Source organism: Panthera pardus, unplaced genomic scaffold (genome assembly GCF_024362965.1).
Source record: "Panthera pardus isolate Hobbes unplaced genomic scaffold, ASM2436296v1 HiC_scaffold_10, whole genome shotgun sequence".
In the NCBI taxonomy this organism is placed as follows: domain Eukaryota; kingdom Metazoa; phylum Chordata; class Mammalia; order Carnivora; family Felidae; genus Panthera; species Panthera pardus.
The window spans coordinates 5,618,966-5,633,791 of NW_026526655.1; the positions used below are offsets into that span (position 1 = coordinate 5,618,966).

Here is a 14,826-nt window from a genome sequence, read left to right on the forward strand (position 1 = left end):
AGATGGTTCTAATAAAATACGAGCGAAACACGTGCGCTGCATGAACTCGAAGAAATTCATTTTGGATGCACGGCCAGTGTCCGATCTCCCGAGACGTCACCCTGAGCCAGCACCCTCTGACGAGGGCCTGAAACGTGAACAAAATGGGACACTGCGGTTTCCTCATCCGGCACTACAAAGGTAAAATATCCAACAGGTGTCGCCAGGACACCAGGACTCTGAGGGACAGAGCTTTTCCCCTGGAAACGTCTTGAACACTGATTTCTGAAACCACAAAGGGGGGTGAAAAAATAGCCCAACTTCCGCGAGGGGTATTCGGGATGGGGGCGACGGAGAGGAAAAGGGAGACCAGAGCACAGCAGACGACCGTGTCGACTGTGACCATGGACCTCCACGCCGTCAGCTGAGCGATTCCGGCACTTTACGTGAGTTATTTACAGGTATTATTGTATCAGGTCCAGTGATGGTTTCCAGTGAAGTTTCAACACAGCGCCTTGACTTTCCATTCGCCCAAAGGACACGTACACATATGTGATACCACTTCCCAAAGCCACGATTCTCAGGGTCATAAGAAACAGAGAGTCGAACGCATGAGCAGCGTTACCATATCCCACTTACTTCTTTGTATTCAAAACCTATTAAAAATTCAAATCCTTTCGATTTGAATTTGGGGCAGTGGCGGGAAATGGGTAAGCAAAGGTGGGGTGAGCCTCGCTGAATGAAACGGTAAATGGCAGAGTGACAGAGGTGCCACTCGACATTTCCAAGTAAGCTGATTACCATTCACAGGCCAGAATTCTTAAAAGCCAGAAATTACTTCCGCCACCCAGTGTGCGTTTTGAACTGTTAAGATGTCTAAGAAGAGAATGCTAACGTGCTCCCCAAATGCTTATACGGGAGGTCACCGCCTTGAGTGTTCGGCTTGGTCAGCCCCTCTCTCCACCTGTCAGTTCCCCCGTTCAGGGGACACACTGTCTGTGCACGGAAGGTGTGGCGATCAATTGTAACCGGTGCTGAGCAGTGTCCAGCCTAGCGGGTCAACAGACATGCAGGGAGCAGGGTCAGCTCCCCATCTTGGGGACCCAGGAAGGGATTCTCGAGAAGGGGCCTGCACCCAGGAGTCCCCCAGCCAGCACCCCCCAAAGGCGAGCAAAACAACGAGCCAGATGAGCACAGGGCGAAAAGGCATTTGGGGAAGTCTTCTGTAACCTGTTCTTCCCAATGACAACCACCCACAACCATCTCCTTCCCTCAGGGGACCCGGAGCCACTCACCCACTCATTGCCCTGGAGCATCGCAGGCCCTCTGACCCAGCCCTGGGTCCCTCTTGTCTCGACACCATCAAACGACAGTCCTATTTCCTTTACCGCCAACATTCTTCTCAGTGGTCCACGCTCGGTGTTCTCGATTTTTTTCTAGAAGCTTCCAACCACCACAATCACACGGGTCTAACAAGCCAAACCCAGTGGCCCCCTGTCTTCCTGATGCTGCTTCTCTGATCAACCCCACAACCACCCTGTTTATGTCAGGTTCTCAACCCCCTTCCTCTACACCCCATCTTCTCCTGCCTGGCTTGGTGGGACACAGAGCCTGCGTGGTCTTCTGCTTCCAGCCGCTTCTTTCCTCCTCCCCCTTGGCTTTCCTGCCCCATCTTCATGGGGTGACCCGAAGCGTGCTCCCAGGGGCCCCAGCTCACACTCAAAGTCTCCAGTGAGCTGTTCCACATTCATGGGCTCAACCCTAAGGAAACGAGGCCCCAGTCGGCGCTCTCAACCGGTCCTCGTCTCATCACCCTGTAAGGGAACAACCCCAGGGACGCCTCCTCCAATTCTGCATCCCGGGGGCCTAGCTTCCCTCTTCCTGCTAACAGGCCTGCTAACAAGCCTGGCTCAGAAGTTCACCCTTCCCACGTGCTTGCTGTCTCCCAAGGAGCTCTCGCTGTTTTAAAATAATTTGGCTGCTAATGATGATAGAGAACAAATAATCAGATTATGTGTGTAACCAAGCTCAGACTCACAAAGCCCTTAGTCTCTCCTTTCTTCGCTTGGGTGGTCCTGGGAAGCTCCTCTCGACTCTGGCACTCTGCTTTAAAATCAGCTCTTCAAAAACCCACCCAAGAAGCGATCGCCCCAAGGACAGGCCTCCTGGCTTGATCCTGATCCCTTTGTCCACGAACACCCTTCTCTGTTCTAGACCAGCGGGAGAGACCAAGGCACCACCAGGAAGTATGCTGATCGCCACCCACGGAAGGAAAGGGCCGACGGAGTAAGGTCTCCAAACGGCAACTGGAAAGATCGGGGACCTCTGCCTGCCTTTCCAAGAACCTGGCCCTAAAAACCTTCCCTGGCCTCAAATACCGGGTCTGCCCCACCCGGTCCCAAACCACATCTCCAGTCCTTCCTACAAATTCCCCCACCTCGGCGGAGTGGAGCCCTGAGTACTAGAGTAGAACGGGGATTTTCATGGGGAGTTTGTAGAAACTGCCCGTGTCTGGGCCCCACCCTCAGAGATCTGGATTCCCTGGGCACCAGGCTGGCGAAGGTGGATTTTTACAAAATCTCCCAGGAGATTTCCACGTCCAGTACGTTTTGAGGCTGGCCGAATCAGGCTACCAGCGACATCTGCGTCCTCTCCCGGCCCAGCTGCCGGGCACACGCGGTCCGGGCAGAAGCCAGGCGACTGGGTCACGGGTTCCCCCACTCGGTAAGGGGGCCGGCTGCGGAGGCTCAGTGCAACGAAAGGCGGGCTGCAGCCGGCTCCCACTGGCTCCCGCAGGTTGTGCGACATTTAGTGCCACAGCTGGTGCCAGTGGGGTGTTGACACCACAGCACCCTAACCGGCAGGTGCCGCCAGAAAGGCTCTTTGTTCCTCTCCTCGGAGAGGGGGGTTTTCAGTGGAGCACGGGCCCGGGGACCAGAGCAGGCTTGCGTGTTCCTAAAAATGGGACAGGGTTTCCTGCCTCAGTCCCACAGACTGGGGGAAAGAGGAAGACAGAGAGCGGAGAAATGAATACCAGGAATTCTGGAACCACAGAAGCCTTCCACGGGAAGTTTTCTTCTCAATTTGTTCAGAGGAGTGGGGCTAACAGGAACCAGCAGAGAGTTTCTCCAGAGACAAGCTTTTAATGAGCAGATAAGCATAATCGCGGGGCATGTCATTTATTTGATTACGACGCGGAAGGCGGAATCCTTATCTCACATTGACTTAACAGACTTCCCATAATCTTTACCTTGTTCTAGTGACCTCATCTGCCCGGAATACCCTCGCTTCCTGGTACCAGAACAGACTTCACGGTGGCTCCTGTCCGAGTCACCCCAACTTCAAAACCTCAGTCTTCCAAAGAAATCAACCTTGACCCTGCGGACAGGGCGGGACACAGCCACCCCCCCACCCCACCCCGGGGAATAAAGGTGCCAACCGGCTGCCTTCCATTTAGGCTGCAGAGATTTTTACGGGTTTTAGAGATGTCTCACCTTCAGAGTGCAAGCTTTTTTAGAATTGTGCAAGGGAGGCAGGTACTCTGCTATTTTCCTGTGCGTGGCTTCATGTGACCCAAAGGTATGAATGCCTTTCATTTTAGCACACTGGGAGATGCGATCACGAGCTCTGGGCTCAGGCAGATATAGGCTGATTTCTCAGCTCGAGCACTTTTTGGACCACTGTGTTGTGAGAGCTGCTTACATTCTCGTAGCTTCCTTGTAAAATGGAACCCCTCGCGGTGTCTGGAAGGATTTTTAAGCGTGCACTCCAGGCCCGATGCTTCGTAAGCCCTTCTTGCCCCCAAACCGCCCCAAATTTCAACTCCAATTAGGTGAACCCAGCCCACCTCTCTACTTCCTGAAATCTTACTCGCTTACTGAGCGTTTGGTTCGGGCGGGCACTGGGTCACCTGGCGGATGGGGGGCCGTGATGCCCTGGGTGGGGTTCACCCTTCCCTCCCTGAAACACCCCTTTATTTCTAAAATACCTTCTGCATTCTCTTGCCTTCAAAAGGCCGAATACGGACATCCTCTCCCTTAAGACGTGCGGCCAGATGGCACCAGGTGCCGTTACGTAACACACGGATGCCCCAGGGCCCACTGAAAAGCAGGCTCAGGCTTCCTGAGAGATCCTGAATAAGTCGCGGGACTGTGCCCTGGGTGTTCGGGGACTCGGTGAATTATTTTTCTGACCATCCCGCGGAGGGTGAAGGCGGAAGGTGGGGCTTCTATTGTGCCAATAGCTGGGGAGGCCGGAGGCGCAGAGTCCTGGGAGCTGAGTGTAAACACTGAAAGACCCCGGGCTCCCCTCTGGGCCAGGAGCAAAGCCAGCCAGAGCACTCTGGGTGATGTCTAGGCAGCTGCTCGGTGACCCTTTTCCCAGTAACTGGGTTGTCAGGCAGTGACCTCGGGGCAAAGATGCCCCGGTGTGCATCTCCAGGGCCTTCGAAAATATCCCGGGGGCCTGACTCCAGTTCTCAGAAGAAAAGTCACAGCACTGCCCGGTTCAGGTGTTGAATTTGAAAATAACAGACCTAAGGAAAACCCACGTGGCTGGCCCAAGGCCCGCTCGCTACAACAGCAGCTTCTACTCAGTCAAAACAAGGCTGACGCCCTAAACAGGGAGCCACAGACATTTGCGTGGAGCCCGGCATGAGGTCGGCAAGGGTCGAACTCAGGGATTCTTAACCTTGTTTGGGTCAAGGGCTTCCCCTAAGAAGCTGAGGGAAGCCAGGGCGCCTCCTCCCACAAGGAACTGGCTGCGATCTGAAGATTTAAATGTGGGAGCGGCCTCCCAGGACCCAAGGGCGTAAACCCCATTCACATTAGCATACCTTATCGACGGACTAGAAGCCATTAGAATAAGAAAAAAGTCTGCACCAGCAGCCGCAGGAAAGTAATTCCAGGCTGCTGGGTAACCAGAAATCAAGTTAGCAAACAACAGCAAGGGAGAAAATTCAGGAAGACTGCCTCTTCCTCCCTCCACCGAGAAAATTAAGAGCATAACACTAATTGGCAGACGGCCCAGTTAAGGACACTTAGCTGCAATTTGTCCAGCCCCCATTCTGGGTCCTTCTGGAAATCCCCCTGTGTCTGGGCTGCGATCAGCTAGACCTTGGGCAGATCAAAGTGCTGGTGGTAGCAACAATAAACACACGAAACTATCAAATGACAAACAGGCGCCCTGCAGACCGGCCTACAGAGAGGCTCTGCCACCGTGGTTTCTCCGCCGGGGGAACAAAAGGCAACGTGCGTGCACCGCTCCCCACGCGGGCTTCGCACACCAGGTCCGAGTCCCTAGTAATTGTTTTCAAAGGCCACAAAGTGTGGGGCCTGCGTCTTGGAACAACAGGAAAAAAACTAAAGCTCACAGAAGCTTCTCCGGCACCGCCGATCTGAGCTGCTCATTGTTCGTTTAGTAAACAAGCGAGCTGTAAGACAAATCCCTAGGAAGCCAGGTTTGTTCACTTTCTGAGTCCTCCCAGAACTAACTGTTCCTTCTGGGATCAGCGTGGCCTTGGCATTCCACAGATGGACAGGCACGGGGGCCTGTGCAACGGGGGGCCCACTTAATGTCAGTCTCCCCTCACCCTCCCCACATCCGCCCACATGCAGAAAGCAGAGCGAGGAGGCGGATTGGGGGGTGCTGTCTCCTTCCAAGCCCCCGCCCCCTCCCCGACCTGTTGGACAGAATGCACTGAGCAGGGAGCCGGGAACGTTCTCCAGGCTCCACCGGACATCAGTAGAGACTGTTTCCTGGTCAGGGCAGCCAGGTGGGAGGTAGACTGTTTTTATTTGATGACGACAGCAACGTGGAACACCAAAATGCTCCCTAGCCCCTTAAAGTACAGCCGCTGTCCATCCAAGAATGTCAAAACGCTTTGCAAACCACCCATTAATTTTTATGGTGGCCTGAGAAGCAGATTGAGAATCATTACCTTCATTATTACAAGGCAAGGAACCAAAACCACAGGGGAAGGTGGAGAGGCACCAGGCCAATCAAGTCTTACCCAGTGTTCTAAGCTGACTGCGCCCTCTCTCTCCACCTCAGGCCTGCAGGAAGGGAACCCGTGGCCAGCTGAGAAGGGAGCCAGGCCAATAAACCCAAACTTTGGTGTTCAGAGACCATCACACTTGGAAGGGTGGGGAAGGGCAGAGTCGCGTAAAGCGATTACTTTGATTTAGGCAGGAGAGGCTCCAGTTGTAACTTACTCATTAAATCGCCAAGCCTGTGACCCCAAGAATGTAAACATTGAAGGCAGGTAGGAAGAGTGCGATCACGGATGGTTTCTGTTTTACTGTTTCTGTTTCTCTTTATTACGTTTTCTACCCAAAGCATATACTGCTTTTGTGATCAAAAGTTACACGAACTTATTACTGATGGAGGACACAGTGCAAATCTGCTGCATTAACTTGCCAAGAATCGGCACGAATAAAAACCAGCCCAACGTCCCCTTCTTGAATCTCACTGGCCGGGAGACTTCCCCGGCCTCTCGGCACGTAGAGGGCCCGCCGCCCGCGCGCCGCCCGGCACCCCGGGGAAGGGCCAGCGCCGGCCTGGTCCCCCGGCTGCAGGAGCGGCCGCGGGCCAGGAGCCGCCCGCACTCCCGGGCACCACCAATCCGCAGCGCGGAGCCGGCTTCCCGGGAAACATCACTTGGGAGAACAACGTGCCTCTCTCCCGGCCGTCCCCACCCGCCGGCCGCCCGCGCTATCAGCTCGCGGCTGCTCGCTCACCGGACAGCCGGGCCAGAACCCGGGATTTTCATTTCCATCCTAAAACGAGGGATCTCCGAAGTTGAAATATGCATTGTCACCAACAAGTTTAACCCGGGACCGCGCGCCCCCTCTCCTCCCCAGAGCCGCGCGAGGGGGCGCCCCGGGGACGCGTGCGGTCACCGAGCCGGGCCACCCCGCAGGGCCTGCCTGGGAGGCGCCAGGGCCAGGAGAGGGGGGCTCCGACAGCGGCTCGGCGCCCGGAACCCCGGCCCGGCCGCCTGCGCCGGGGTGACTCGGGAGCCCAGGAGGCGGCCAGGGGCGCGAGTCTTCCCGAAGCCTCCCGGCGCCGGCCGTGCCCAGGCAGCCGGAGCTCCGAACTCAGGCGACGGGCGAGCGATCGGCGCCCACGAGGGTGCGAGCCCGCCGAGCCCCGGCAGGCGCCGCGGGAGCGAGGCCGGGCGCGGGGCGGGAGCGGCCCGCAGGGGACGGCCGGGCTGCCGCCAGCTTACCTGGCTCGCACTGCGTCCCCGCGGGCTCCTGCGGCTCTCGTCGCGGTCTGGGAGCTCAGCCCGGCCGGGGACGCGCGCGGCTCCGCGGAATCTCCGCGCGAATCTCCGCGCGGCGGCGGCGAACGGCCGGGACCGCCGAGAGTGCCCCGAGCGCTCGGCCCGCGCCTCCGCGGGCGGAGGGTGGTCCCCGCGCCGGGGCGGGGCCGCGAGGGCGGGGGCGGGAGCGGGGGCGGGGCGCGCGAGGCGGGGACCCGGGCTCGGAGGGGAGGGTGGTCTCCGCGCCGGGGCGGGGCCTGGGGGCAGGGCGGTGCCTGAGCCGAGGCCACTTGGGAGACGGGGAGTGAGGGAGAAAAGGGGGACAGGGAGGGGGAGCAGGGAGCAGGCCTCCGCAGGCCTATCGGACGGAGGCGGGGCAAGAGCGGAGGGGGCGTGGCCGATCATGGGGCCGGGGGGGCCAGAGGCAGGGGCGGGGTGTGGACCAGCGGGTCCCCCCGCTCCCCCGAGGCCGTGGGGGCGGGGTTTAGCACAGGCGGCTGCTAGGCCGGGGCGGGGTAGGAATAAGTAGGGGGCGGGCCAACATGGAGGGGCGGACCTCGCTGCGGCAGCCGAGAGGCCGAGGGGCGGAATGTGGATAATTAGGGGGCGTGGCCGAGCCGTTGTCGCCGGAGGCCGGGGGTGGGGCGAGCGCGAAGGGGGCGGGGCCGACGGGGCCTCCGGGAGGCCGGAGCCGGGTGTGGTTTGCAGGGGCGGGGCTGTGCCGGGGCCGCCGGAGGCCCGCCCGGGAGAGAGCGTGCCGGCGGGGGGTGGCGCCGCGGCTCTCCTACCCCTGGCGGGGACCTGGCCTCGGTGCCTCCTCCTCTTCCTCTTCCCGGCGCCAGCCCGGAGAATGGGGTCCCGGTCGCCGGGCGCCCCCGGGGTCGTGGTCCCTGGCACCGAGCAGATCTAGATGCGCCTGGTTCACAGTGACCTTTCGGTCACGCTCCTGTGCTTCCCGCACCCCGTCCTTCCACCCCTTCTTGGAGAACTCCAAGAGGGACCCCTGGGTGAGGTTTGGATCCTCCAGCGTCGGCCAGAACGCGGAGGGTGGTGCCTAACTCTGAGAATCCTGTTTCTAACACCGGTCGAGGACGGTGGAATGCAGGCGGTTGCGGGGCTGTGAGGGCAAGTGCAAAATGGAAAAGTAAGACGAAAAGAAAGGCAGTCACGGTGAACGTTACAAAGGAGTACTTCCTGCTGCGCAAAATGCAAGTGGAATACGTAGCATCATAACCGTTTACGTTTCGCCAAGCCTGTGTCCCTAAGCCAGGCATGCAATAAGCGCTCAATAAATGCTCAGTAAATTGAACCACCACTGACTTACTGCGTGGCAAGCACTTTCCATGGGGTGACACACTTAATCCTAAATCCCATACTTGGCTACTCTCTTTAGTCCATTTCACACTTGCATAGACTGAAGCTCCAGGGTTTGATTGGACAGCAAGAAAGTAATAGAACCAGAATTTGACCTGAGACCACTCTGGAGACTGGATTCTAACCACTTCCGGCAATTGCCAGCCTTCTTACTGCAGCACGGGAGTCCCCCCTGCACGACTGAAGGCCCTCACAATGCAGAAACCTGGAGGAATCAGGGGTCTTTCCTGGGACAAAAGCTATCATTGGCTGACCAAGGTCCATAGCTAGTTACCCCTTGAGTCCTTTTTCGCCATTAACCAGTAGGGCAGATACTTTTATTATTCTCATTTTAAAAAAAAATTTAATGTTTATTTATTTTAGAGAGAGAGAGAGAGGGGGAGACAGAGCATGAGTAGGGGAGGGGCTGAGAGAGAGGGAGACACAGAATCTAAAGCAGGCTCCAGGCTTGAGCTGTCCCTGATGCTGGGCTCAAACTCAGGAACCATGAGATTACGACCTGAGCCTGTCGGAGACTTAACTGACTGAGCCACCCACACGCCCCTTATTATGCTCATTTTATGTGCTGTATCAGGATCTCATGGGAGCACAGGATTCTAAATGCAAACCCTGGATTTTCAGAGGACACAGGAAGACAGAGACATGGTTCAAGAAGGGTGAATATTGGTGTTCTGATTTTGGTGTGGGCAACTGAATTCCTGCAAATGATACAATTAGCCCTAAAATGTATGTTGCAACTTTTAAAAGGAGGCAGTCACCCTGAAAGGGCAGGTAGAGAAGACTCAGAGAGGAAGAGAACATCAAAGGGGCATTTGGGGGGCCCAGGAAATTCTCAATGGTATCTGGACAGGCTAAGAGCACTGACCTGGGAGCCAGCCTGCTGGGCTTGAATCTCTGGCTGTTTTACCTCTCTGTGACTCAGTTTCCTAAACAAATATGAAAATTAAATGCTGCATGTAAACTGTTTAGCAGATTAGCACAGATCAGCATTCAACACACAGAAATAATAAATAAGAAAGCCAGAGTCGGGTCTGGGAGAAGCTGGGCGACAATGTTGCACGTTTAGGGTAAGTTGTGTGCGGACTCTTTTTGCCTTTCCTGTTCTTGAAGGCAAGGAGGTCTCAAGAGGTTGCTTCCTGTTGAATGTATGCTTTCTCGTCCCACCAATTTTTATTCCTTGCCCTTCCAAAGACAAAAGAAACAAAGAAACAAACACGTAAGCTATTCCTAACGTTCAATGACCCAACAACCATTTCTAGTGGGAACATGTACAGCAAAATCAGTAAGTTGGGGTTTTAGGTACGAAACTAACGCATGTTTGTTTCAAAGGACAGGGATGATTAGAAAAGTGTGTAGTGTAACCATTTCATACCTTCTCCCGGGAGTCCACAGGTTAAAAGTGCATTATTATATGTCCCTGCAGAAACATTTCCTAAGCATTTACATATGCGTTAGTGTGTTTGTGCCTGAATTTATCTTACACGGGTGTGTGATGTGAATGTGTGTCTTCACTCTCGTATGTGTAAACACAAGCTCAAGTACACAGAGGAAGCCAGGCTGGCTGTAATGGGCACTGAGATGGGGCTTCCCGTGGCTGAATGCCAGCCGCACCGCTGAATGGCTGGGTGTTTACTCATCTGAAAATGGGTGCAGTGCTCGCAAGGATTCGATGGGAGAGAATGCATGCAGATTGCTCCGTGTTGTGTGTATATTATTTATACACATAAGCCCTTGTCATCATTACTTACACACGCACATATCTACACGTGTGCTTTGAGTCACATAAAACCCAAGAGAGCAAGCTTAGGTTTGTATCATCTGTGCACAGAAATACCTTTTTTTCAAGTCCCTGTAGTTATGAAGGGGACAACTTGGTAACTTTGCTCTGAGGGAAAAGAGTCGAGGAGACAGGCTGAGAAAGCGAACTTCAGACTTCACAAAAGGATTCCTCCACGAGTGTGGGCTCTTCTAGAAGGGTCTGTATTCTGTGCGTAGGAAAAATGCCATTCTAGGAAGATTCTTTTTTTTAATTTTTTTTTTTTTTCAACGTTTATTTATTTTTGGGACAGAGAGAGACAGAGCATGAACGGGGGAGGGACAGAGAGAGAGGGAGACACAGAATCGGAAACAGGCTCCAGGCTCTGAGCCATCAGCCCAGAGCCTGACGCGGGGCTCGAACTCACGGACCGTGAGATCGTGACCTGGCTGAAGTCGGACGCTTAACCGACTGCGCCACCCAGGCGCCCCTCTAGGAAGATTCTTGAGCGTAGGAAAGCAAAATGCACAGATAGGTTAGAGGAAGGGAGTGGGATGGTTTGGACTGTCAACACGTGCCTCTGTTATTTCAACCCGCAGTAGTTTAAGCTTAATCCGCACCAATCGCCACCACCGAAGATTCACTCTAAGTGCTTCTCAAAATAGACACAGCGGCCCCAGAGATAGCAGGTCAAAGAAGAAAACTCCCAAGGGCCACATATGGTCCTGAACTCTGCCCAAACTTGCTCATGTTATAGCGTTCTGGCCACCTGCAAAATACACTTCCCGTTAGGGTGGAAGCACCCAGAAATTTCACGTAGGCCCATCATGAAAGTGTCTCTCTATGGACGAGGGCGTTCTCAACAAGGAAATAAAAAGAATACTGTTCTTTTGGTGACGTGAAATCAGGAATGACCAAATTGCCCATGAGAAGAAGAAAATAGAATAAAAAGATACAAAACACAGCTAAGGGAGAAAAGAGTATAAGGCATAAGGCATTTTTTTTTTCCAATCGACTCCATAAAACCGGCACTGAATCATCAACGTGGCCAAATGGAATTTCACATTTGTTGTCTGCAACTCAGAATGTGAAAACCGTAGCCTGAATAAATGCCCTCTGTGGACTTAAGTGGAGGGAGAAGGTGGTCTTTGCATGATTCATAAGCCTGAAGAATGAGGTTTGTGTACTTGAGAAATATTTCTTGAACACCTACTGTGTGCCAGGCCCTGAGAATATGAGGCTGGGAGAGACAGGATCAGCTCTGCTCTCGTGGTGCCGAGAGACCAGAAGTGGTTTGAGACAGGAAAGGGGCCAGCTTGCTCGTGGTACCTGCCCTAAAGGCAAGCACCAGAGGCTGAGAAAGGAGACACCTGCCTTAGGTATGACGGCCAGGCAGGGCCCTCTCAAGAGAGGTGACATCAGACAAAGTGAAAGGAGCCAGGAAAGAGCATGCCAGGCAGAGGGAACAGCATGTGCGAAGACCCTGAAGCCAGAAAGAGCTTTTCACCTTTAGGAAGCTGAAATGATGCCCTATGTGTCTGGGGTGAAAAAGTGAGCTGAAGACAGAGGGACAGGTGAGGACAGAGAGATGGTGGGTGCTGGGTCCCCAAAGCCTATCGCCTGTATAGGGATGTGGGGCGTCCAGTTACTGCCCCGTCCTCTGCCACTCCTACGGCAGCTCAGAGAAAATTGCTTTGCCAAGAAATCCGTCAGGCACTAGCTTTACGAGAGACTGTCTGTTTTAGTCAGAAAATGTTGGGTGACCCGTTTGCCATTCTGGGGAGCCTCTGAGATGCTGTGACACCTAGCCCTCCATCTTGCTGGTTGTCCTTAATTAATCCGTACACACAAGGGCATAACTAGGGCATCACCGGAGCACGCGAGTCTCTCGTGCAGAGTCCAGAAGGGACGCGGACAAAATAGTCAGCTGAGGGGAGTTCTGGGGTTTTCAGGAAACTTCTAGAAATACTTCTAAGTAGACACTCCTAGTCCTACTCATTTATTCAGTGATTCATTTAACAGTTAGTGTCTGGGCTACAGCTTATTGTATGTCAGGTAACATGCTAGACCCGGGGATAAGAAAAGAAGTGCATTCTAGATCTTTCTGGCTAGGAAGTTGTGAGAACAAGCACTTATGCTGTAGAGTGTTAGGTAGTCAAGTAAGTGGCAGGATGCACACAGGACAGCCACCTGACCCAGCCTAGATGAGGGGGCGGGGACCCTCATGGCTGGATGGCTGAGACTGAATGCAACTGTGACAGGTGTAGGAACAGGGAACAGGGGGCGGCATCCAGGTGGAAAGTGCGAGTGCCAGGCTTGGAGGCTGGAGGGGCTGTGGGCTCGGAGGGGACAGCCTGCGTGTGCGGCGTGGCTCGGGATGTGTCCACGGGCCGGACGCAAAGTGTAGCTCTAACCCCGGGGAGTCCTGTGCAGCCCAGAGCACCCCAAGTGCGCAAGGCCAGGCCTCCCCACAGGGAGTATTTCAATGTCACACCGTGAGAATTTAATAAAAGTGCTCAGTCGGCTTGGGAATAGACAGCAGAGATGACAGTTCTACAACCCGTGGCCAATTTTGTGGGGAGGAAACAGTGCGATCAGCAAAAACGTCTACCGGGAGGCTGATATTTACCTGCTCTCTGTAAGTGGCTTGGCCACATGGCCCAGGGCAGTAGCTTTCTTTCTTTCTTCTTCTTTTTTCAATCGGTTACTACCGGTCATACCAACGTAGGTTTAGATTGGGCTTAAATACGGCTTTAAATTGGGGTTAGACTTTCCAGAACCTGGGAAGACCACCACCATGCAGCAGTGGGGAATGCGGCTTCCTTTTCTGTGCTGTCCTCACCGTGAAGCACACTGCTTCCCCGTCCTGTCCAGCAGTCACCCCAGAAAGACCCAAGGATGTCCATGCGGTGGGAAGGAGAACCTTGGGAACCTTCAGAATCCCGGATGTCTAAAGCCTTACAGGAGGAAATTATTGTTCCCAAGAAATAATTATTTGTCAGAAAGGGAGGATCGTACCGTAAAATAGCACCTCAGTCCAAAAACCATGACCTATATAAAATCTAACTACAAATATAAATTTTTTAATTTATAAGGAAGCCACAGGCAACATTTGAATCTCTTCCTAATGACAGAGCACGGAGGTGGACAGATACTCCTTAGTAAAACCTCTAAGTTTTTCTTCTGTTCTGCTGTTATGTCTGCTGGTGGAGTGGGTTTTTCCATGGATAAGATGTTAGGAAGGGCCTTCTCACCCCTCCTCCCTCCCTCCCTCCCTTCCTCCCTCCCTCCCTCCCCTCTTCCCTTCCTCCCTTCCTTCCTTCCTTCCTTCCTTCCTTCCTTCCTTCCTTCCTTCCTCCCTTCCCTCCTTCCTTCTTTCCTTCCTTCCCTCCTTCCTTCCTTCCTCTTATACTATTGTGTGATAAGAAGCTTTCTTTGTCTCTTGGCCATCTTAGCCTCATTTTTGTCTTCATTGCCCTTTCTGGGGACTTGAGATTGCTATTTAAAAAATTTTTAAGTTTATTTATTTATTTTTGAGAGAGAGAACCCCTCACTCATGTACCCCAGTTTTCCTCTAAGGAGTCACCCTCTCGTATGTGTGCTTCTGATGGGGATGACCCCACCCCCAACTTCTGGCCCTGCCCATCAGAACCTCCAAACCTTAGGGAGGGACTCGTGACTCAAGTAAGCCAATGGGGCATGAACCTCAGACTTTTTCTGGAAGCACGGTGGGACAGAAGCTGCCTGGAAGCATGGTGGCCTTTTGCTGTTGCCAGGAGAGGGCCCACCTGAGCCCATTAAAAGGGAAAGAGGAACCTGGGATGGAGACACGTTCTGGCAGCATCATTGGAAGCCCAGGCATATAGAAATTTCCAGGTGCTAATGAAGGTGATAATCACTGTGCTTTATCAGGCTCCGACAGGGACCTTATGCCAAGTCCCTTAGGTGGGCAACTATACTCAATCCCCATAGCCACCCTTTGAGGAAGACATAATTTTCATCATCCCTTCTTTGAAGTTATGGAAACTATTTTAAGAGTACCCACGATTTGCCTTGGGGCACCTGGGTGTCTCCGTCAGTGGAGCATTTGACTCCTGATTTCCACTCAGGTCATGATCCGTGGGTCGTGGGATCAAACCCCCATTGGGCTCCGTGTTCAGCGTGGAGCCTGCTTCAGACTCTCTCTCTTTCTCTCTCTCTCTCTCTCTCTCTCTCTCTCTCTCTCTCTTTCTCTCCCTCCCTCTGCCCCTTCCCCCGGCTGCATTCTCGTTTTCTCTAAAATAAAATTTAAAGAGAGAGTACCCAGGACTTGTTTTAATCAGGTATGGTAAGACACACGGACATGGAAATGACGGTCATGAAGGAGGAAGTTTATCATACGGTCCCTTAGAGAAGGATGGGACACACGGCCACGTGGAGAAGAACCAGGGTCAGTGGGGAGGCAGAGAGAGTG

General features: G+C 53.9%; 1 protein-coding gene across 1 annotated transcript in view; it reads right to left on the reverse strand.

Moving 5' to 3' along the window:
• SH3BP4 (SH3 domain binding protein 4) overlaps nt 1–7,395 on the reverse strand; it is an 85,956-nt gene extending 78,561 nt beyond the window's left edge. The window contains exon 1 of the mRNA XM_019445489.2: nt 7,208–7,395. The gene's annotated coding sequence lies outside the window, so the exon portion shown is untranslated. The remainder of the gene's footprint in view (nt 1–7,207) is intronic.
• Nucleotides 7,396–14,826: the final 7,431 nt, after the last annotated feature.